A 25,285-nucleotide genomic window follows, 5' to 3' on the forward strand; every position below is an offset into this window, starting at 1 on the left:
TGTGGAACTTAGATCCACCAAATAATTTCCTCAAAAGTTAAGATGCATTTCCTGATTTTAAACGAGTTACACAGTTGAAGGCTGGTGTTAACATCAATCCATATAATTTCATAACAAACTATCCTATCTATGTGATAAACATATCTCACAGATAGAATATTGTGACCTCACAGAAAACAGCAATGAAATTTGTTGCAACTTTTGATGAAAAATTCCTGCATAAAATTGAGCCTATGTAATTATGTATGACAAGAAAAAACTCATATTTGACACACAACACAGGATACTAACTGAGAATTTTGAAACTGAAAAATTGAGTACTTTACCTATCAAATGGTATCCTATTTTATTTATTATTATTTTTCTGAATAGCTGTTCTTATATAGATTATGTTAGCATTTTGAATTTTTAAAACAGTTTGTATATGGCTGATAAAGGATTTTTCATTGTCTCAACGTGTTATGCAACCCAGCTTACTTCCATGTATTAGTGGTGACAGATTTTCAAGGGCTCTAGCCCTGTCCAAATATGCAATCGGAATTCAGTTATCTATAAAAATAAAAAAGTTGTAACAAAAATAAATGTCATGCACCTAAATGTAGTCAACCCAGATTACATGTGGAATTTTTGACCGAGCTGTAGAGTGAAAACCTGTCAACAGACAACGCCAGGGCAAGGTCCAATTAAATAAGTATGGGAACAGAAATTATTCTTTTTAACATTAATTTTATTATTGTAACTGACATTACATATTTATTACATTTTGTCTCTACAAATATGAGTATCTGTGCTAGTAGGATGTTTCTGCAGGGTCTGGCTCACTTTTCCCAAATCGTTGAAAAATAATATAACTGCTTCAAAATGCAGAAATATCTTGCTGTACATATATTAATTTTATTTTTTCTTACTTTCCCCTATTACTAAGAAAATTGAATTTAAGGAAAACAGGAAAACGAGTCCTCTTACTACAAAAATAAATTTTATTTACCTAAAGTTGTCCTAACTTCCTCTAGCAGTCAGGAGTTTTTTACAAATTAATGACTTTTCATTTTGTTTGAGTGAAAGCTTGACAACATTTCTACCACATTTTCCATGTAAATCTCATTTTCTGGTATCTCAATGCACATTCTTTACACACTCGTAAATCGGACATTAGGTGGCTTTAGTACCTTACTACTGAAAGATAGTAACATAGAATTAATCAACCATCTTTTATCTTAGTTAACATGGACCTACATGTTTTCATAGAAAGATCTTAAGTCTTTGTATTGTACAGAGCACAGTGATATAAAGGGACTCTGAATCCCTTATGGTTTTTCTAAGTTGTTGGTAGTTATGACTTTAACTGGACAAATGTTTCTAAAATAATTTCTGAACTTTATAAATACTTTCACTGTAAAGTTTGCTAAGCTACTGGCTCAGTATAAATTGGGAGAATCAGAAACGGTTCCATCTACTGACTGGGTTTAGGACTAACACTTCTAGCAAGACCTATTGATAAGTCACACATAAATTTCAATATATGAATAAAAGAACTATTACAAACCTGTAAAGGAAATAAGATTTGTGTAGGACTTTGAACTGTTATGGCATGTACTTGGTTTTTGAAACCACAGTTTTATGCTGTTACTTTTGGTAATAAGCAAAGCTTTTAATAAGAGTTGAAAATAATTGTTGCAATCAGACCTTTAAGAAACATTTATTGTTTTGTAGAATTTTAACTATTCACGTTTCTCACCACATTGAGAATATCAGGTGAGATACTACTGAAATACTTTGAAAATTGTATATAAATATATTAATGGAAGTTGATAAATATTTTTGGAGGATTTCAGCACTAGGAAGCAGAACCTTTCCAGGTATGTAAGTGAGGATAAATTGGAGCTATGGACACAAAATTGAAACTAGAACAATTAATCAAATTACTGATGCATGCTACAATGGATACTACTAAACTTTACTTGTACTGAAGGTAGTGACCGTGGTGATCTTCTGTGGCAAAAGTACATAATTGTGATACATGAGCAAGGTTCTTGATGTAAAATACTCTGTAAGTTTTCTTCTTGACGCTGGACTTTCACTATTCAGATCGCAGCTACAAATGTCATGATATAATTTCCAATATAAATACACATCTGAGTGTGGCGTTCGCTGTGTTATTCAGTGGTTTGGTATTTAACTAATTTGTAAATGGAAATGATAATCTTATTTTATTACATCGAGTAATTACTAAATAATTTTTCTCCCGGCTAAAGATTTGATCAAGATGCTAAAGAACTCCAAGTTAACGTCGTGTTTAAGTGTTGTCTGTAAGTTGTGTAAGTGTCACTAAATCATTTCATACAACAGATTCTATACAACTATTGATTAAGATGGAAGCAGTTATCTTCAGCAAAATGATCATTAAAACCACCAAATATCAGCCGCGCACAGCACTGACATATGTTACCTGAAACAATATTCTTCGCAACTCGTGCGTAATTAATTTCGGCTCCACGCGTCAGCTAGAAAAGTTTGTTATAACGTTCGTGCTATGAGCACTGTTTTTTAAGAACCAATCTGATTCGAATTATTTTCATTAGAATGAGTTCGGGACCACCGGTGCACATTTATTTTTACACATTTGTATTACGTTCGGCATTTATGTCTGCAGAATTGCGTAATTTGAATTTGCCGCTGTGATAATTGTTTAGATGGCGGCAGACAGTTGATAGAGACTTTCTATTCTTAGAGCAAATAAGTATTTTGAATGCTTATTGAACTTTACAGAAACTCTACTTTCGTATTGTGGAACTATTTAGACTTCATCAAGCAAACATTTGATTTGTTTCTAAGGAAAACACAGACAAAAACGCGATACAAGTCGCTATCATCAATGGCAGTGCTCGTTGCAGCGGAAAGAAATAATTAACACAGATAATGCTTACTGAGAGAGGAATTAGAATTACAAATAATTAATCACTCATATTTATAATATTAATGAACTCTATTTTCAAGTAATAATTAACAAATAATTACAATTTCTTAACAGAACTCAGTTTGATATGCGTCTTGTGTGCTGAACCTACAAAAGCCAACCAACAAAAGGTAAAAACAAAGGAAGACAAACGCAGATCATAAAAGGAATTTACAATTATCATTGTCTTTGTGTGATACACATCGATATGTCCAATTACATCATAGAATATTATATAAATAATTAATTCACTATTTTTTCATATGTCGTATAGATAATGTTTATAACTGTTAGAAGCATAATTTCCTCTCGTCGCACTGTAGCCAACAATTTATCACGTGGATGTTACATGAGGCATAATTAATTCACAGTTGATGCAATTCTTGCTTCAGTAAGAATTTGGAATGACAGTAGTTTGGATGCTAGCCACTGAATAAACCTGTCACTAAGACCTCTTATACTACTTCACACTAAACTACCTGTTATACTCCCACCAAAGCATTTCATTGTGGAGGGACTTCCTGCTGGGTTTTACATTTCATACAATCCTACATTCCCAGTGCATGAACCAGTCATACATATAATACTATAAAACATTTGCATATGGGAGAATATAGTTCAAAAAATACATTCACAAACTGATTTTGTTAACATAATTTAACAGAAGTAAGGACATTTATTCTCATATATGTTAAGTTAAAGAACATCATTACATAGGTATTACAGAATTCATAACAAACATAGGATTTGCATAAAAGAGATACAATCGGTATTCTACATAAGTGTGACAAACTCGAATTCCCTTTCCAACTTTTTCCTTGGTTTTCTTCACAGCTTGCTCAGTGTACAGACCGAATAGCGTTTGGGGTAGGCTACAATCCTGCCTCAATCCCCTCTTAACTATTGCTTACCTTTGTTGCTCTTTGTGGTATATTTCTTTGTGGTGTATTTCTTTTACAAAATGTGTGAACCTAATAATTGTAATAAGACTCAAAACACAAAGGAATTAGAGACGATAGCTGTCAGTATACATTGATTTAAATCATGGGAGAAAGTTGAAAATTTAAGCTGAAGTGGATCCGAACGCCAGGTCTCATGCTTACTTGGCAGATGCGATGATCACTGCACCATCCAGACATAGTGGTCATCGCAGATGCATGCCTCCCATCGGACCCAAATTCTCAACTTGACCACACACTACTGATGTAGTACTGCTTGCCCATTATCCTTAACACTCGCGGCACCACATATGTATAATAAGACTATTAAGATCCTGCAAAGCAAAATCTATGCTGCACGTTAATGGGAATCCATTAATGTGGAGTACACACAAGTAACTTGACCCATATGTGCAAAGACGTGGCTATAGTGAAGGGGCAAGGACCATCGCTCAATTTAGGAGATGCAGTTTGACAGATGAAGCCTATACACAGCCACATTCCCATGTTATTGGTATGCTACAGCTAGCGAGTCTACTAACGATAGTTCTGACACATAGTAATTACAACCAACAATTCGACAAATGTAGACATTCGAAGTCAATAATTTCTCCCAAGAGTACAGAAAAAGATTTAATTGTATAAACAAAGGGTCAACCAAGGCAGAAAACCCACTATGTACCAGATAGTTATAGTTAAACGTTCTCTATTTAACACGTTATAACACTGAAACTAATTACAGTAAGAATACCAAACCTGGTAGCATTAATGTCCAGAGTATGGAGTGCATGATTTCCATGTGTCACAGCGCCACAGTCCAGTTCCAACAACGGCCACCAGGTGCAATGATCGGTCATTGTGATTCATAGTCTCACACACATGACCAGTCGCAGTGCATTTGTTGATCTGTCAACGTGAGCTTGGACGAAAGGAGCAGAGCATTATTGGTGAAGTTCTACTGTCAAAACAACAGTAATGCTGCAGCTGCACTTCGAGAATATCGCCGGCTGAAAGAATTACCGGAGGCTGCTCTTCCTCCACCTGCTGTGCAGAGCATGATGAAGAAGTTGGAATCAACTGGACAACTGGGCGTCGCTCCGGTAAGAGGCCGACGACCATTTGCACCACAGGTGGTTGATGACATCACTGTTGCTATGGCAGACAATGCTGCTCACAATTCCCGATCGTCAGGCAGTGTTCGTGCTGTGTCACTACAGTTGAACTTTCCCTGGTCTGCCGTAAGGAAGGTGCTTCGAACCATTCTCAAATGATATCCATACAATTTCCACACCGCACAGCAGCTTGCACTACAGGACGCACAACGACGCGTTGACTTCGCTGTCCACTTTCTCACAAGTATTGTAGCTGATGAGGGCTGGCCCTGGACCATACTATGCACAGATGAAGCTCATTTTTTTTCTGGTGGGTAAGATGAACACACAGAATTGCCAAGCTTGGGGATCATCACCTCCAGTCACTGTGCATGAAGTTCCTCTCTGTGATGAACGTGTCACTGTAGGGCATGGCTTCACTACGTTCATCATTGACCCATTCTTTTTTTGAATAGGTTGGCGCTCAAGGGTCGAAGAAATGCAGTGTGACTGGCCAGCGTTACTTCGATATGCATCACCAGCACGTCGCACCCGCGCTAGAGGAGAGAGAGACCCATTGAACTCAACAGTTCTCATGCAAGATGTTGCCCCACCGCACATCCCTTGTGAAGTTCGTCTGCTTCTCCGAAACACATTTGGAAATCATCGAATTATCAGCCGATCGTTTCCAAATGCTTAGCTGGCACTATCACCTGATCTCACTTCCTGTGATTTCTGGTTGTGGGGCTACCCGAAGACAGGGTTTACCAGGGAAACATTCACACTTATGCTGATCTGAAGCTCAGCTTATCAAGCGAGGTAGCCAGCATACCTACATGCACGCTTCGTTCTCCTGTACAAAATGCAGTTTTGCACTTTCAGTCTCTTCAGGACATTGATGGGCTCCATATTAGGCTCCTTTTATAGCAGTAATGGTATCGGTATGTAATGGTATGATGTACCGTAGCAGCACATTAAAAATGTTTCAGTTGAAACGATTCTGCATTACTTCTCTTCTCCATGTCCTTGACATTAATGCTGCCAGGTTTAGTACTCGTACGGTAATTAGCTTCCGTGTTATAACATGAAATTTTCTTATTCTTTTCCTCTCGACCAAATTTCTTAATAATATTATTACTTCCTTCTTTGTCTCTTTTGACATAAATTTAATGGCACTGTATGTAATCACGTGCCCCTGATAAGGAAGAACTTTCGTTGCACCTATGGTGCATGATGACTGTGGTGCATGATGAATGTAGTGACACTGTGTATAGTAAATAAATAACTACAAGAATTTGTGATCGGAGGCTTTCCCGGCGTATGTGTTGTTTCCAGGGCTCTCGGGCGTCCAGCCGGATGCGATCGTAGAAGTCCCACGATATTTCGGCGAATAACCTTTCCGCCATCATCAGGTGGTTCTGATGGAATCGTCTGTCTGCTCATTGTCGGTGTTATTTATGCCCGTGAGTCCGGCTTCGATTCCCTGCACCGACGCTCTGATTGCGGCCGTCGACAATCCGTTTGCGATCGCCGACCCAGGTCCGCGCCGTCTCGGGCGTCGCGCCGGGTGCTGGAAGATGCAAAATCCCGTGGAGTTCGCCGGCAGCCGTCTTGGAAGGATCTTGTCTTCGCTTGAGGCGTGACTCTTTGATGGAGCTAAGTAAGGGTTTCCAGGCCTTGCTCTGCTGAAAACCTGTGTCTCGGTTTATGAGATTGTCCGTTGAATTTCAATGGCCGCCTTGAAGATGCTGTCCCAGTAGAGGCTTGTAGGAGCCAGAGTCTTGGTCTCTTCGTATTTCGCGTTGTGTCCAGTTTCCAAGCAGTGTTCTGCCAGTGCCGATTTGTTGGGCTGCCGTAGGCGCGTGTGGCGTTGGTGGTCTTCGACTGTTCGGATCGTTTGACCAATGTAGGATTTGCCGCAACCAAATGGAATATTATATACGCCCGCTTTATTGAGGCCAAATCCGTCTTTCGCCATCCCCAGTAAGGCGCATATCTTGGACGGTGGTCGGTACACCGTGTCAATTTTGTGTTGTTTTAGCAGTCTCCCAATTTTTGACGTCACATTGCCTACATAAGGTAGAATGCGAACACAAGATCTTTCCATGACGGCCGCCGGGGACACTCCACGGGATTTTGCATCTTCCACCACCCGGCTCGATGCAGGTGACGGCGCAGACCTGCGTTGGCTCCCGCGAACGGATTGTCGGCGGCAGCAATCGGACAGTCGGCGCAGGGAATCGAAGCCCGACTGACGGACATAAATAACACCGACAATGTGCATCGTCACCTGATGATGGCGGAAAGGTCATTCGTCGAAGCATGGTGGGACTTAAACGATCGCATCCGGTTGGACACTCGAGAGCCCTGGAAACAACTACAAGAATGTTCGAAGTGCACAGGTCGGCAGGTGACAGTCAACTGAGAGGGCTGCCCCCCTGGAACCACAAAATGGAGTCGCCCTGCGCCCAGCGTGAGCTCTGCTCAGTAGGGAACCGCGCAACTGCTGCTGTCACAGCCCTCCTCCCATGCTCACAAGGGAACCTCCCCATCGCACCCCCCTCAGATTTAGTTATAAGTTGGCACAGTGGATAGGCCTTGAAAAATTGAACACAGATCAATTGAGAAATCAGGAAGAAATTGTGTTTAACTATGAAAAAATAAGCAAAATGTACAAACTGACTAGTCCATGCGCAAGATAGGCAACATCAAGGATAGTGTGAGCTCAGGAACGCCGTGGTCCCATGGTAGTGTTGTATGAAAGGAGAGACGGTCAGCACTCCCCTAGACAAGGATGGAACACATATAAGGTTGAGGCACCGCTGAGTTATCAGCGCTTGTCCCAAAAATTCCCTCTGTAATAAAAAAACTGAGTGACTGGATTAATAATGAACTTCAACGGCCGTCAGGGGACGTCCGCAACGAACAATTACAACGAACTATAACGAACAAAATGAGGTTACAAAAAAAAAAAAAAAAAAAAAAAAAAAGAAATTGGTTAGCGTGAGCAGCTGCGGAACGAGAGGTCCTTGGTGCAAGTCTTCCCTCGAGTGAAAAGTTTAATTTTTTATTTTCAGACAATTATTATCTGTCCGTCCATCCGTCCGATGCGAGGTAACTGCGCCGTAGTATGGGGACGCTACACCTAAACAAACATCGAAACACACGACGTCAGTCGACTACAGCGCACGGAAGAGAGACTATTCCTGCTAACGAGGCTCCCTGGCTGGCAGTTGACTGTTCGCTACTTTGGACGAGGGTGCATTAAATACGTGAGATGTATTCCGTGCGCAATATGAATCCAACAAAACACAGACACTAAACTTATTACAGTTGAACAGAGACGTCAATGAACGAACGGACAAATCATAACTTTGCGAAAATAAAGAAAGTAAACTTTTCACTCGAGGGAAGACTTGAACCAAGAACCTCTCGTTCCGTAGTAGCTGCTTATGCTAACCACGGGACTACGGCGCTCCTGAGCTCACGCTATCCTTGATGTTGCTTATCTTGCTCATGGACTAGTCAGTTTGTATATTTTGCTTATTTTTTCATAGTTCCACACAACTTCTTCCTGTTTTCTCGATTGATCTGTGTTCAGTTTTTCAAGGCCTATCCACTGTGCCAACTTATAACTAAATCTGAGGGTGGTGCGATGGGGAGGTTCCCTTATCAGTTTATTCTGATGTAGGTATGTATACCTGCCCACATAGAGACACAAAACAACAGCGCTGAGTGGTGTGGCTGACGTGTCGTTGCAGACGGGCTGGACGAGGCGGCGTGGGGCATGGCGTTCTACGGGAACGCGCTGCTGTCGCAGCTGGTGTTCGCGCGGCTGTCGCGCCGCTGGCCGCAGCTGCTGAGCCGCTGGGCGCTGCTGGAGCGCGACGCGCTGCCGCCCCCGTTGGCCAGGAGGGTCGCCCTCACCGGCGCCGCCATCCTCTTCGGCGCCCTCTGTGAGTAGCCCCCCGCCATCTCCTCCACTCGCTGCATTTCGCTGTCGACCACAAACGCTTTTCAGAAGGATTTTCACGAATATTCCATATTGGAGGAGCAGCCATAAAGATGTAGTTATCACATGAAAAATGTAAAACTACGTACGTAATAACACTGAGGTGTCAGAAGTCATTTGATACCTCCTAACATCGTGGTGGACTTCCTTTACATCGGCACAGTGCAGCAACTCCACGTGACATGCACTTAACAAGTCACTGGAAACCCTTCCAGAAATTATAAGCCATGTTGCCTCTATAGCCGTCCATAATTGCGAAGTTGCACCAGGGTAGGATTTTGTGCACTATCTGACCTCTCGATTGTGTCCCATAAATGCTGGATAGGATTCGTGTCAGGAGATCTGTGTCATCACATCATTAGCTCGAATTGTCCAAAATATCCTTCAAACCAGTCACGAACACTTATGGCCCGCCGACATGGCACATTGTCGTTCATAAAAATTGCATGGCTGTTTGAGAATATTGACTACATGAATGGCTGTAAATGGTCTCCAGTTATTTGAAGATAACCATCTCCAGTCAATGATCAGTTCAGTTCGACCAGAGGACCCACCCCATTCTGTGTAAACACAGCTGACACTATTATGGAGTGACTACTAGCTCGTGCAGTGCGTTGTTGACACCTTGGGTCCCTGGCTTCGTGCAATTTGCGCCACACACGAACCTTACCGTCAGCTCTTAACAACTGAAATCGCGACTCGTCTGACCAGCCACGGTTTTCCAGTCGTCTAGGGTCCAACTCATACAGTCAGAGCCCAGGATAGGCACTGCAAGCGATGTAGCGCTTTTAGCAAAGGCACTCGGGTCAGTCTTCTGCTGCCATAGTCCCGTCGCACTGTCCTAACGGCTACATTCATTGTACGTTCCCGTTGATTTCTGCCGTTATTTCACACAGTGTTGCTTTTTTGTTAGCACCAACAACTCCACACAAACGCCGCTGCTTTCGGTCGTTAAGTGAAGGCCATCAGCCACTGGTCTGTCCGTAGTGAGAGGCAATGCCTGAAATTCGGCACTCTCGGAATGTAGAAGTCCCTAACGACTTGCGAAATGTAATGTCCCATGCGTCTAGCTCCAACTACCATTCCACGTTCGAAGTCTGTTAAGTCCTGTCGTGTGGCCATAATCACCGACTGAAAGTTTTTGAAATGAATCACCCGACAGCAAATGACTACTCCGCCAATGCACTGCCCTTTTACACCTTACGTACGCCACACTACTGCCATTTGTGTTTGTGCATATCGCTATCCCATAACTTTTGTCACCTCAGTGTAGTTTCTTACTAGTTTGCAGGTACATATTTGTAGCCCTGCTATACATTAAAATCCTCGCGTCACAGCACTGTAGCTCGCAGCTGCACCACCTAAAACAAAATGCCTGAGCCCCCTGATAAGGAGGAGTATTGCTTTCTATTTCATCCTCTGTTTGAAATGGAAGTGTCACAGCAGCAATCCACGGTGATCTGGTAGAAGTGTACGGCGACAACAGTGCACCATCGTATAGTAGTTAGCTGACGCACACGCTCCTAGTGTCCAAACCAGTCTGACCAAGTGAAATGGCGCAGTGGTTAGCACACTGGTCTCGCATTCGAGAGGACGACTGTTCATACCTGCACCTGGCCATCCAGATTTAGAACCTGTGCTGCGTCTCTAATGACCTCGATGTCGGCGGGACGTCAAACCCAATCTTCCTTTTTTTTCCAAACGAGTCTGGATGACGAAAAATAAAGCGACAGACCGTCCCCATAAGAAGTATACACAGTGACCGCAACCGAAGTATCTAGTGAAACAAGCATTCTGCCTCTTCTTTCATTGATTCATTCATTCCCTCCTCTATGTCACCACAGCTAATATGTAACTGTTCCATTTGACTGGAAATGCAGGTTGGACACGGACGGTTGCGGTGCCACACCTAAACTGACTGCCACGATTTTCGTATCCAGGCGATCTGAACGGAAGGAACTTGACCAAGTTAGCGGGAGGGATAAATATTGATAGGTCCTCGGAATCACATGTCACCATTCTACACAGTATCAGACTACGGGAATGCATGGACTACGACCCTACTTGCAGGTAGCCAATGATTTGAATGGATACTAGGGGAAGCTGATAGCAATCGCAAGGGAAATAAAAATTTTAGAAACTGGCAGTAAGAAACACATTCTAAAATTAGCACAGAACAACTTACTCTTAACTGAGGGCAGCCTTCACTGACAGAGACACATTCACAGACTGGCATATAGAAATAGACTGAAGCACCAAAGAAACTGGTATAGACATGCATATCCAAATAGAGATATGTAAACAGGCAGAATACGGCGCTGCGGCCGGCAAAGCCTATATCAGACAACACGTGTTTGGCGCAGTTGCTAGACCGGTTTCTGCTGCTAGAATGGCAGGTTATCAAGATTTAAGTGAGGTAAATGTAAATGTTGTGTGACTAGGGCCTTCCGTCGGGTAGACCGTTCGCCGTGTGCAAGTCTTTCGATTTGACGCCACTTCGGCGACTTGCGCGTCGATGGGGAGGAAATGATGATGATTAGGACAACACAATACCCAGTCCCTCAGCGGAGAAAATCTGCGACCATCTAAATGTTTGAATTGTAGCCCGTTCTTATGGTTACTTACAAATTTATCTCGTCCTGTGTCGTTGATCAATTTAAGTTAAACCACACTAGTCGTAATTTAGAGCTGGATACCAATCAGGTCTTGTAGACCTATTCTGATTTCCCGTACGAAGCGTTCGGTTTCGAAGCCTCCGGGTCGCGCGAATCAGGTAGCGAAGCTGATTTTGGTAGTTGACATTCTATAGGAGTGAGTCACGTTGTGTCTACAACGTAGTTGAAACTTCCTGGCAGGTTAAAACTGTGTGCCGGGCCGAGACTCGAACTTGGGACCTTTGCCTTTCACGGGCAAGAGCTTCTGCAAAGTTTGGAAGGTAGGAGATGAGGTACTGGCAGAAGTAAAGCTGTGAGGACGGGGCGTGAGTCGTGCTTGGGTAGCTCAGTTGGTAGAGCACTTGCCCGCGAAAGCCAAAGGTCCCGAGTTCGAGTCTCGGCCTGGCACACAGTTTTAATCTGCCAGGAAGTTTCATATCAGCGCACACTCCGCTGCAGAGTGAAAATCTCATTCTACAACGTAGTTACTCGCGGGAAGCACAAGAGGTAGATAACCTCGTGAGCCAAACGCTCCCCTGCATGGACGTAAACAGGCGTCCGAGCCGCGCCGCCGCTAGAGGCGAGCTAACTCACCTACGGAGGCAAACACGTTTTTGAAGATCTTTTGATAGTGACTGCAAATGCTGGATGCAAATCAAATTTTTCATAGTTAATAAATATAATTAACAAACACTGACGGAAAAAATCGCATCACCAAGAAGGAGTTGTGTGAGATAAACGAAAGTTGGTAGGCATGTTTCTACATTCGAAAGATGACGCCTATTGAAGTTTGACGCCAGACGGATAGGAGTGGCTCTAGTGGCGACCCTACGAGGATGCAAATCAGGTTTGTTTCAAATACGGGCAGTAATGGTCATGAACGTTTGTTATCTTGGAAGGTGGATGTAGTGAGTTGATGTTAGTGAAGAAAGTTTTTCAGACAACGACGACACCTTTAGCAACACCTCACTGACTTTGAACGAAATCGTGCAATAGGGCTACGAGAATCTGGATCTTCCTTCTCTGATATTGCAGGAAGACTTGGCAGGAATGTAGCAACTGTAGATGATGGCTGGCAGGGTTGGTCACGGGAAGATACGGTAGCAAGAAGACTGGGCTCTGGACTATCTCGTGGCGGATCATACGGCGTCTGCAGCAGCAATTCGAGCAGCAGTTGGCACCATAGTGACACAATGACCCGTAACAGATTGGTTCCTTCAAGGACATCTCCAAACCAGACGCCCCTTAACTTGCATTCCACTGACCACAAACAACAGCCATTTGCGACTTCAGTAGTGTCAAGCGAGAACTCACAGAAGGGCCAGTGTTACACACACGGGACGTGCACCTATAGTTGTGGTCAAGGGCGCGATTTTGTATGACGACAGGAGCATTGTCGTGGTTATCGCACGCACCCTGACTATAAATTAGTACGTCAGTCTTGTGATTCGACCTGTCATGCTGCCATCCATGAAAAGTACTCCAGGGTTTTTTTCCAACAGGATAACGCTCGCCTACATACCGCTGTTGTAATCCAACATGCTCTACTGCAGTGGTTCCCAACCTGGGTTAATTAACCCATGAGGGGTGAAACGAAATTTTATGAGGGGTAAAAACTAAAGGATTGTATTCTATTTCAGCCACGAAACCAAATTATTTTCAAAAGATCGTTACTATTATTACAATTCTGTAAGACTCTAATGCTGATCATATAGGTTATCAGTGATTACTTCTTCTCAGTTAGTAGCATTATGCGGTGAAGTTTACAGGTTCCTCACATAGTCCATCCACTACACAAATATGTTGTGCTTTATCCCATACATTGCTGATGATAAAAGTGAGTCGTATACGTAACAAATGCTAAAAATCTCAGGAAAATATCTTTTCCGTGTTGTAGATAGTACCTGAACTAGTCCACAAATTGCTTCATTACTTGTTTCGAAATAGATAGATGAATTAAATGACAGCACAACATAACAGTAAGTACATAGATTGCTGTACCCAGTTTTATTGTTATTATTAGAATGGTTAGACACAAAGCATTGACAGCCTGAAGACGTCCAGTTTAATGTCAGTTCAAAAGTAAGCAGTGCAGCAATGAAGTGATTTACGAGCAGTAAACATAGTGCACACATCTGATCTCGTTTCATTTTAAATGGAGTTTCAGTGTGCAGGTGAAGCAAGTCGTGCAGTACAGAGGAGTAATGCGGGGGAAACATATTTTGTAACAAGTCTGTACCCTCACTGTGGATACTCAGCTTTCTTTTCTGAGAAGGAGCTACGGGTAGCACTTGTGACGCACCGCGAATTACTTCATCATTCATTCTAACACATAAATACACACACACACAGACACTCTCGCACACAGACACTCTCGCACACAGACACTCTCGCACACAGACACTCACGCTAACTCACACACACGCACACTCACACACACGCACACTCACACACATGCACACACACACTCACATGCACGCACACGCAGACACACACGCACACAGACACACACACACAGACACACACACACACACACACACACACACACACACACACACAAACACACACACGCACGCACACACACACATACAGACACACACACACACACACACACACACACACACACACACACACACACACACACACACTAAATATCATTCATCGTTCATCATTTTGAAAATAAAAGTCTTCTAAGAAAAGTCTTTCATTCTACAGTTTAGTTAGGTACTAAAGTTGGTGACAACGTGGGAGAGTAGGAGCAACAGATGGCAGGGGGTCTAGGACTGGGGTACTTGCTAATGTTTGATTGCATTCAGGGGTAATGGTGTAAGAAAGGTTGGGAACCACTGCTCTACAGAGTGTCGGTCACCAGCTCTGTCTCCAATCGAGCACACATGGGATGTCATCGGAAGACAAGTCGAGCCTCATCCACAAACAGCATTAACCGTCCCTGTATTGAGCGAGCAAATGAGCAGGCATGGAACTCCATCCTACAAACTGGTATCTGGCACCTGCAAACACACTACATTTATATGCTTGCATTTAACATTCTGCCGGTTATGCCGGTTTTTAATGTACTATCAGTTCAGATCTGCAGGGGTTTACCTCGCGCTGACACTGACCTGTGTTCTTACATGGTTAATATCTTAATTATGTTACCTAGACAAACGTATCCCCGAAATGTCATTACTCTACAGTAAATATTGATTTGTCTGGCAATTTTTTGTCCGTCACTGCAGACTGGCTGCTGAAGGTACGTAAATACACTAAAAAGCCAAAGAAACTGGTACGCCTGCCTAATATCGTGTAGGACCCCCGCGAGCACGCGGAAGTGGCGCAACACGACGTGGCATGGACTCGACTAATGTCTGAAGTAGTGCTGGAGAGATATGATACCATCAATCCTGCAGGGCTGTCCATCAATCCGTAAGAGTACGAGGGGGTGGAAATCTCTTCTGAACAACAAGTTGAAAAGGATCCCAGATATGCTCAATAATGTTCGTGCTGGGGAGTTTAGTGGCGAGCGGAAGTGTTTAAACTCAGAAGAGTGTTCCTGGAGCCACTCTGTAGAAATTCTGGACATGTGGGCTGTCGCATTGTCCTGCTGGAATTGCCCAAGTCCGTCAGAATGCACAATGGACGTGAATGGATGCAGGTGATGCGTACGTGTCACCTGTCAGAGTCGTATATAGACGTATTAGGTGTGCCATTTCATTCCAAATGCACACGCCCCACACCATTACATAGCCTCCACCAGTTTGAACAGTCTCCTGCTGACATGGAAGGGCCATGGTTTCAAGGGGTTGTCTCCATAACTGTACACGTCCATCTGTCCGACCTGGCATCATGTTTCCAGTCATGAACCGTCCAATGTCGGTGTTAAGGGGCCAAGGCGAGGTGTAAAGCCTTGTGTCATACAGTCATCAAAGGTACACGAGTGGGTCTTCGGCTCCGAAAGCCTACATCTGTGATGTTTCGTTGAATGGTTCGCATGCTGAGACGTGTTGATGGCCCAACATTGGAATCTACCTGTTTATGTACCTCCGTATTTGGATAGGCATGCCTGTACCTGTTCTTTGGTGCTTCAGTGTATAACAAATGCATCACCATTAACCCTTTTTGCGTCACATTTAGAAAAAAATTGGGGAAATTTTTTTTATGATGAGTATTTACTGTATATGTTGAACATATGCCATATCCATTGCAAAATTTCTTTTGAAGCTATTGGTTAATAAATAAAATAATGATTCCAAATGGCGTCATTGTCACAGAAATTCAGAAAGTATTGTTTAGGTGTAAAGTGGTCAGTATAAATACATAAACTAATTTCTTATTTATTTTATTAGTAAGTGTTAAGACACTTTATTGTTTTGTTAAGGAATAAAACAGCATGTTTGTTTGAACCTTTCATTTAATTTTAACACAAAACCATGCTACAAAATTGATTTTTTACCGATTTATTTACAATGAAAATTTCTGAAACAGTTGTTTTGTTTTTTACAGCACAATGCAACATTGCACTTGGAGCATGTAACTCTTGAATATGCCTTTATACAAAGTCTGCATCTTGATTTTGATTCTAACTGCTCTGGCCAGTGTCCTATTTGGTCAAAGCGCACGTCAGCGACTGGGTGAATTGTCTTAGGCTTTCTTTTGGGGGCAGGTAGACTTGGAGAGTCTGTGGCTGGATGGTCCCTCTTTCTTGCAGGTGTACCAATTCCTTTCTTCAGCAAGTCACTTGCTATTTCTGCTCAAAACTTCAGCAGTGGTATATATTTCTGATTTTTCTGAGCGCAATGTCGCCTGTAAGACAGCCAAGCGTTCACACAAGCCATGTCTATGAAATGGAAAACAATTCTCAGGTAGTACATCTTGCTTTTTATGTTTATTCTGAATATTTGGACCAACATATCATGGACGTCCACTGCTCCCATGTCCATATTATATTCCTGCACAATGGTTCAAATGGCTCTGAGCACTATGGGACTCAACTGCTGTGGTCATAAGTCCCCTAGAACTTAGAACTACTTAAACCTACCGAACCTAAGGACATCACACACATCCATGCCCGAGGCAGGATTCGAACCTGCAACCGTAGCGGTCGCTCGGCTCCAGACTGTAGCGCCTTTAACCGCTCGGCCACTCCGGCCGGCATTCCTGCACAATATTGGGACGTGGAATGTCTATATACGATATTTTTTTTTACTCCAACGTTCCACATTTTCAACAGGTTCCTTGCCTTTATAGGTAGAAATCAGGTGAAAAGCTTTACTGTCATACCATTTCAAAATTATAATTTTGTTTTTATCATCTACACGGTAACCACAGGTTCCTCTGCCTTCTTTTTCCACCTCTGTATCATTTTTCAGACGGTATCCACACAATCTGTCTTTTCTTATGGTTCCCACAACATATATTCCTTCATTTATAAGCTTTACTGCTAGGTTGAGGGAAGTAAACCAATTGTCCATGAAGAGTTTGAAATTGGCGGGCCTAGGCAAGTTCTCAGTCAGCCAAATCACTATACTCCCACTCATTCGTAACTCAGGATTACTTGTAGTGTTTGTTCCCATCCCAACATACACTTCAAAATCATAAATGTAGCCACTTACACCAGCTCAAGCAAATACTTTTATGCCCCATTTGTGTGGCTTTGATTTTATATACTGGTGCAATGTGATTTTAGAGGAATAATAAGTTCATCAGTATTTTTGTATTCTTCAACTTTGGTTTTTAGAAAATTGTTTTTTAGTTGATCTAAAACTGACCTGGCCTTGAACAACTTGCCATGTTGAGGGTCATCCCTAGGTAACGTATTTGCATTATCGCGCCGGCCGCTGGTGGCCGAGCGGTTCTAGGTGCTTCAGTCTGGAACCGCGAGACCGCTACGGTCGCGAGTTCGAATCCTGCCTCGGGCATGGATGTGTGTGATGTCCTTAGATTAGTTAGGTTTAAGTAATTTTAAGTTCTAGGGGACTGATGACCTCAGATGTTAAGTCCCATAGTGCTCAGAGCCATTTGAAGCATTTTGCATTATCGTTCACATGCAAATACCTCCTCAACTTGTAAAATCGACGGAGTGGCATCATGACAGCTATCTGATAATACCTTGTCTCATTTGCCCAATACATCTTGTAACTCGGCACACTCACAATACCACTTAGTAAATAAATGCGAATGAACTGGCTTATTTCATTGGTACTAGTGTTTATACTTTGTCGTAACACTTGAGTAGAGTATAGATTTGTCTGCGTAACTAAATTGTGAATTATACACTCATAAATAAAACTTTCAAAATATTGGAGCGGAGAATGTTCTTCACTTGGTGGATCCGAAAACTACACAGCACACTGAAGATCCATAGCCTGCAGATCCTTGCATATCCACATATAGCTCACGCAATTTTCATTTCCTGCTCCTAAAGTTTCAAGGCGTACAAATAGGGGAATTTCATCATCAGTAAGAGAGTCTTATAAACTGTCCAGTTCAGGTTCTGTCTGTAGAGGCAATACTTGCTGTACTGATGGATCATAGTCACTTTGATGATCCAAAACAATTTCGTCATTGATATTTCAGAGTCATCGCCGCACAGAAGAAGATGAAGAATTTCATCATCCTGTAGAGCTTAATGTTTTCCACGCTTAACCTATAAAGAAACTGTGATGCAAGAATGAAAACTACGAAACATTATATAAGAACAAACACAATTCACTCTTATGATACAAATTCATTTTTGCTTACTTCATACATACTAATGCATCAATGACTCCAAATGACGTCATTAGAAATTACGTAATAATTACTCAAAAATGTATGCATAGCTGTATTGTAAACTTACCGTATTTCTTTGGTTCAAATGGTTCAAATGGCTCTGAGCACTATGGGACTTAACATCTGTGGTCATCAGTCCCCTAGAACGTAACACTACTTAAACCTAACTAACCTAAGGACATCAGACACATCCATGGCCGAGGCAGGATTCGAACCTGCGACCACACCGGTCACGCGGTTCAAAACTTAAGCGCCTAGAACCGCACGGCCACACCGGCCGACCGTATTTCTTTCCCTTGCCCTTGAGGAACTAGGTAAAGTTGGTTACATAACCAAGAATTTCAGTATACACACAATAAAACTAAACACAACATTCGCTGTGCGCTCACAAATGCAGTAGCACAACTCATGACGCTTCTTTGTTCTGCACTTCAAATAGCGAATCAAGAAACCAAACGCCACTGCAATCTGATGGTCAAACTTGAAACTACGCGAAACGATGCCAAAAGGTATCATTACAGCATTGGGAAGCTTAACAAAACCAGGAATACTTAATGATGCCATTCGGAATCGCAGACGCAGAAAGGGTTAAATGAGCTTACCAAATTTCACTCCTTGACAACAACACAGCACTCTACAAATTCCCACGAGCACTGACAGAAGGCTGCAGTAAGCTGTGACGGCACGCGTCGACTGGAAGCGCTGACGGCGGCCCGCCTCGGGTTGCAGACGAGCACGCTCTGAGCGTGTCTGTGGCGCTGCGCACTATGCCGCCGGCCCGCAGCCCGCTGGAGGCCTACGTGCGCCGCACGCACCCCTTCCTCTTCTCGGCGACGCTGCTGCCCGCCTACCGGCCGTGGCTCGCGCCGCTCGTGCTGCCCTTCGCCGTCGCCGCCACCTGCGTCTGGAACTTCGGCGACTTCTTCCTCATCCTGGTCGCCTCCGGCCTCGTCGCGCTGCTGCGGGGCGCCAACGCGCGCATCTCGGCTGCTGCTGCTGCTCAGCCCGCACGCAAGGTACTTCCGCATCTACTTCTGCATCTACACTTGCGCTTATACCCCACTCTCCACTTTAGTGTGTGTGGTGTGCGTACTGTAAGACCTTCGGTACACACACCTTCAGATTATTTGACTTGTCGCTCTAACGAAGTAGGCGAGTGCCAGCAATATGTCTCGTGGTCTTATCGTGGCGTGTTTATCTTCTGCCGTTAGGTCAGACGATAGAAATGCCACTTGCACGCTTAGAGTAGCAGATTGACGGTGACCAACTTTAAACAGAACTTGATTAATTTTCACACCATTTATTAAAATAATAAAAAATATAGACATTATGTAACTTGATTCTGGATGCTGTTTAGAACTGACAATCTGAAGTTCCTTTGGTCTTGGTACGTTAATCTTATTCTCACATATCTCTGATACTTCACAAAGTGCCTACTCATTTATCTGCATGGCTATGTACAGGAATATGGTAATCTTATTAGGCACAGACTAATACAGACTAATGCAGATAAATGCAGACTAATGCAGACTGACTAATCGGAGGTCTGTACACTCGTTATAATACCTCGTGCGTTCAAGTATCACTGAGCGAGTGTGATCCGCGGGGAGAAAAGGTTCTACGTTAGCAGCAATCTCATTGGCTGCGTTACATATTTATACGCGGATCGGCGGAAGCAGAATTTGGTCCGTCTCTAAGACAGCGCCATCTCGTAGTGCGGAGACGGACGAGCGCTGCGCCTGCGCTGTTGTGCTTAGCGGGACGCGCTGTAGTGGGAAAGTTGTGTACGCGCTGACTACGCGGAACTATGTACACAACAGTGTGCGTGCCGGAAAATACGAGGACTCGGTCAATAGCACATAAGCGTGATGACTAAGTTGTTGTAACCTCCGCCACACTTTAATTAATATACGTGACCTGTGTCGGTCAATAGCATAGATGAATTTAACAGTCATGCAGAAAAGTAAAGTAGAACTTAGCTGCTCTAATATTACCCCTTTTAATGATAACGATAATGTTACACGTGTATCGTATTACTTACAATGTTACCTACAGAAAATATTTTCCGTCTACCGGACATCGTAAACTATATTTTAGTGTAATTGACTTATGTCGGTCAATAGCACGTAAGCGTGATGACGGAGACGTTGTACCCTCCGCAACACTTCAATTAATACGCTTGACCTAAGTCGGTGAATAGCAGTTAAGTGTGATGACAGGGGCGTTGTACGCACAGTTACACCCTAATTAAATTATACATCTACATCTACATCTACATGATTACTCTGCAATTCACAGTAAAGTGCTTGGCAGAGGGTTCATCGAACCACAATCATAGTATCTCTCTACCATTCCACTTCCGAACAGCGTGCGGGGAAAACGAACACCTAAACCTTTCTGTTCGAGCTCTGATTTCTCTTATTTTATTTCGATGATCATTCCTACCTATGTATGTTGGGCTCAACAAAATATTTTCGCATTCGGAAGAGAAAGTTGGCGACTGAAATTTCGTAAATAGATCTCGCCGCGACGAGAAACGTCTTTGCTTTAATGACTTCCATCCCAACTCGCGTATCATATCTGCCACACTCTCTCCCCTATTACGTGATAATACAAAACGAGCTGCCCTTTTTTGCACCCTTTCGATGTCCTCCGTCAAAACCACCTGGTAAGGATCCCACACCGCGCAGCAATATTCTAACAGATGACGAACGAGTGTAGTGTAAGCTGTCTCTTTAGTGGACTTGTTGCATCTTCTAAGTGTCCTGCCAATGAAACGCAACCTTTGGCTCGCCTTCCCCACAATATTATCTGTGTGATCTTTCCAACTGAAGTTGTTCGTAATTTTAACACCCAGGTACTTAGTTGAATTGACAGCCTTGAGAATTGTACTATTTATCGAGTAATCGAATTCCAACGGATTTCTTTTGGAACTCATGTGGATCACCTCACACTTTTCGTTTTAAGGTTTTAAATAAGTGAGACATGTAATTTTGTCGCTATTAGTCATGTTCGGTGGGGATACTTTACACGATGACCATATGTGCATAAAGTCGTAAAGGTAATCCTTAAATTTTATATACCCAACCAAATAAATTTCCTACCATTAAATACAATTTGCGTGTAGTTAATACACATAGGAACTTCATCTACATAATGCCTAGATTGCTTGCGCACTAGTTGCTATGTGCCCAGTGCAATTCTGCGTGCAACGGTCAGTGCCAACGCACTTGCCGCTGCCAACCAACCGCGTGGTGAAGTGATGTCGGTGCTGGACTTCAGATAAGTAGATTTAATGAGACATGGTACCACGGTACTATAGGTTTTAATTTTTAATGTCCACTGTGAATTACTCTGGAATTTTATAGTAATATTATGCTTCAGAAGAAGGCTAGATTATTCTAGCCGAAACCTGGGTAAAGACCAGAAAATTCTCGCAACTGAGGCGGATCTTTCAATGTATTATTTAAATAAAACACTGGCGACGAAAACATTTCTCCCAATGAGTGACCAGTTTGTTCATACAGGGTGACAATTATTGAACTATACTAACTAGAATCGCCATAACTTCCTAACGGTTTGCGTTAGGGCCTTCAAACTGCATGGTTGGCCGCTGGGCATGATGGAATTTAGTATCCACACGTATGGTTTAGTTTAGCGACGAAGCCCACTTTCATTTTGATGACTTCGCCAATAAACAAAATGGCACATCTGGGGGACTACTAAGAATCCAAATTTTGCGATCGAGAAGTCTTTTCACCCTCGACGGGTGACTGTGTGGTGTGCTATGTCCAGTCACGGAATAATTTGTGCGATATTCCTTGATGGAACAGTGACTACCGAATCGTACGCGAAGGTTTTGGTAGATGATTTCATCCGCATTATCCAAAGTGATCCTGAGATGTGGTTCATGGATGACGGAGCTCGACCCCATCGAAGCAGGAGAGTGTTTATGTCCTGGAGGAGCACTCTGGTGACCGCATCCTGGCTCTGGGGTACCCAGAGGCCACTGACATGGGCCTCGATTTTCCGTCATATTTTCCGGACCTGGACGCATGTGACTCCTCTTTTGGGGATACATTAAAGACAAGGTGTACAGAAATAACCCCGAAACCATTGCTGAGCTGAATACAGCCATTCAGGAGATATCGACAGTATCGATGTTCCGACGCTTCAGCGGGCCACGCAGAATTTCGCTGTACGTCTGCGCCACATCATCGCCAGTGAGGGAAGGCATATCGAACATGTCATAATTAAAACCGAATATCTCTAGTGACGTTTTCATATTGACAAAGTGTGTGCATGCCATTGTTTGCAACTAATTTACACTTCTTTCATCTAGTTCAATAATTGTCACCCTATACCATCACTGTAGAATGTTTGACATTGTCGACGGAGCCACAACTTACCTCTGCTTACATCGCTTCTTCACTATCAAAGTGAAGTCCTCGTAGGTGTTCTCTAAGTTTTGGAAACAGGTGAAAATCGGATGGGGCCAAGAAGGGAATGTATGGAGGATGATCGACGACAGTGAACTCAAGGCATCGGACTGTTGCAGATTCGCAGCGTTCGTATGTGGTCTGGCATTGCCGTGCTCAAGATCAGAGTGATCCATGCGCGGAAGAACTCTTCGAATTTGAAACTCGATGACAGCACGCTGTTTTCCAAGCGCCGACATAGTTACATTACACACTACTAAATGTGTAGACAATAGGAATAAAGATGTAGAATGTTAATGAGGTCTATTTTATTTAAAAAGCTTTAAGAGTTCTGACATAAAAATTTGAAAATATAACTTTTCAACAAACCCTCGTATTTTTGGTATCACTGTCACTTTCCACGTTCCCAGTCCCATTCCCACATGGTACGCAGGGAGAACGAGAGTCGATAAGCCTCCATATGATTTTGTGTGTCTCTGAAATTACCATCATGGTCATTTCCTGAGACCTGAGCGAAGAAGAAGGATATTTGTAAGTGCTTCGATCAAATGAACTTTAGCATTTGAGGCTAAAAATTAATTGAGACGGTTCGTTGATCAAAGTGTATGTAAATTTGCATATTAATTTTATGTCTGATGAAAGGCAGCGCAGTGGTAATGACAAACTGCCTGACAAAAAGATGTGGATTACTGTCGTTGGCCTTTAGTGTCATTACGGGACCGATCAGAGTACATAAGGGACTCTAACAACATCAGATGCTGAGTAATAACTGTGAGGGACACAGATATACCGCGTACTCGTGTGAGACAGCGTTATCAGCATTTGACACAGTGTAAAAGGGTCAGCTGGTCAAAAAGTGCAAGTGAGACATTCGGATGTGACAGTAACAGTTGTTGGACTGCATTACAGCCTGAGAGTAGGCATACTCGTTGTCCAGGCTCCAGTCGATCACGTATGACCGTCAGAATGGAGAATCGCCATACTGTCTGACAAGCACAATGTAACCCCTTCACATCTCTGCCTGCTATTGGAGGACAATTAATGCATTCCAAGCAACATTCGGTGTCATCCTGTACCACTGGTCAGAGACTAGCACCAGTCAGATCAGGGAATTACCATTCCATGCGGAGGCTGCGGTTAACACCACAACACAAATGGCTTCCTTTGGACTGATGCCGTGATTAGGAAGCATGGAATGCTGACGATTGGCGTCACATCGTATTCAACGATGAATCGGACGGACGACTATCGAAGGCGAGTATGAAGACGCTGTGGACAGAAGTTCCATTATTTCAAAGTTTTGGAGAGGCACAGCGGTGTTACACCTGGCGTCTTGGTGTGGTGTGATTTCAGGTCACGTCTGGTAGCGATCGAGGGCACTCTGACGCCACAACGCTACGTCAGGAACACTGTGCGTCCTCGTTTGTTACCTCTCATGCGACAGTACCTTGGCGTAATTTTTCAACAGGATAGTGGTCGTCAACAGTTGGCACGCTTCTCTATGCGTTGTCTGCGTATTGATGAGGCACTCCTCTGGCCACCGAGACCACACGTCTGTCAACGATAGAACATTTGTGGGGTCAACTTGTACGTCAAATCTGTGCCACTGCAATTATCCAGGGTGTCAAGGACCAGTTAGAACAGCCGTGGGCCACCTTGCCTCAGGAGAGGTTAAAACGGCTTCGTGATATCCTTCCCAAACGAATCGGTGCAACCAGAGGTGAAAAGTCATGCCAATAAATGTCCTCGGCTTGTGGTCTTGCGGTAGCGTTCTCGCCTCCCGCGCACGGGGTCCCGGGTTCGATTCCCTGCGGGGTCAGGGATTTTCTCTGCCTCGAGATGACTAGGTGTTGTGTGTATCTCGTCCTCCTTCACTCGCAAGTCGCCGTAGTGGCGTTTAACAACTTGTGGAGCGGCGGCCGAACCGCCCCGCGAGGGGTCTCCCGGCCACCAATGCCATACACTCATTATTATGCCAGTAAATGGGCTGATACTAACGAATTCTTTGTAAATTTGACTCGATAAGTGAAATAAAATTACATACTCCCTCAACCCGTGAAATTTCATTTCGTTTCCTTTTCCCTTCTGGGACGTTCACTTTTTTTGTCTGGTAGCGCACATACAAAACAAAATGAGATCCGCATCACTCGTCTTGACGTAGGACAGTCCTATGAAGCATGGCTTATTCTCCAAGCGTGAGAATCCCCCTATGTGTGGCACTTAAGATGTACATATCACAGTGCACCACATTCAATTAACTGTGTTTTGTGTTATATTATATCATATTTTACCTGACAACGAGGCGAATTTGGTACGTCTTTTAAGATTCTGTGCAATGTGCTACTTGCTCCTTTAAGGTGGGGAGGAGTTTCTACCTTGATATTATCAGAGCGGCTGGCTCATACATACACTCCTGGAAATTGA

At 43.3% G+C, this 25,285-nt stretch overlaps 1 non-coding gene across 1 annotated transcript; it reads left to right on the plus strand.

The window, feature by feature from the left end:
- Positions 1 to 7,735: 7,735 nt before the first annotated feature.
- On the plus strand, positions 7,736 to 7,838 carry LOC126163368 (U6atac minor spliceosomal RNA). Its single transcript, XR_007535248.1, has one exon. It is a non-coding gene; the product is annotated as a U6atac minor spliceosomal RNA (small nuclear RNA).
- The last annotated feature ends 17,447 nt before the right edge of the window (positions 7,839 to 25,285 follow it).

This window comes from Schistocerca cancellata, chromosome 2, assembly GCF_023864275.1.
Source record: "Schistocerca cancellata isolate TAMUIC-IGC-003103 chromosome 2, iqSchCanc2.1, whole genome shotgun sequence".
In the NCBI taxonomy this organism is placed as follows: domain Eukaryota; kingdom Metazoa; phylum Arthropoda; class Insecta; order Orthoptera; family Acrididae; genus Schistocerca; species Schistocerca cancellata.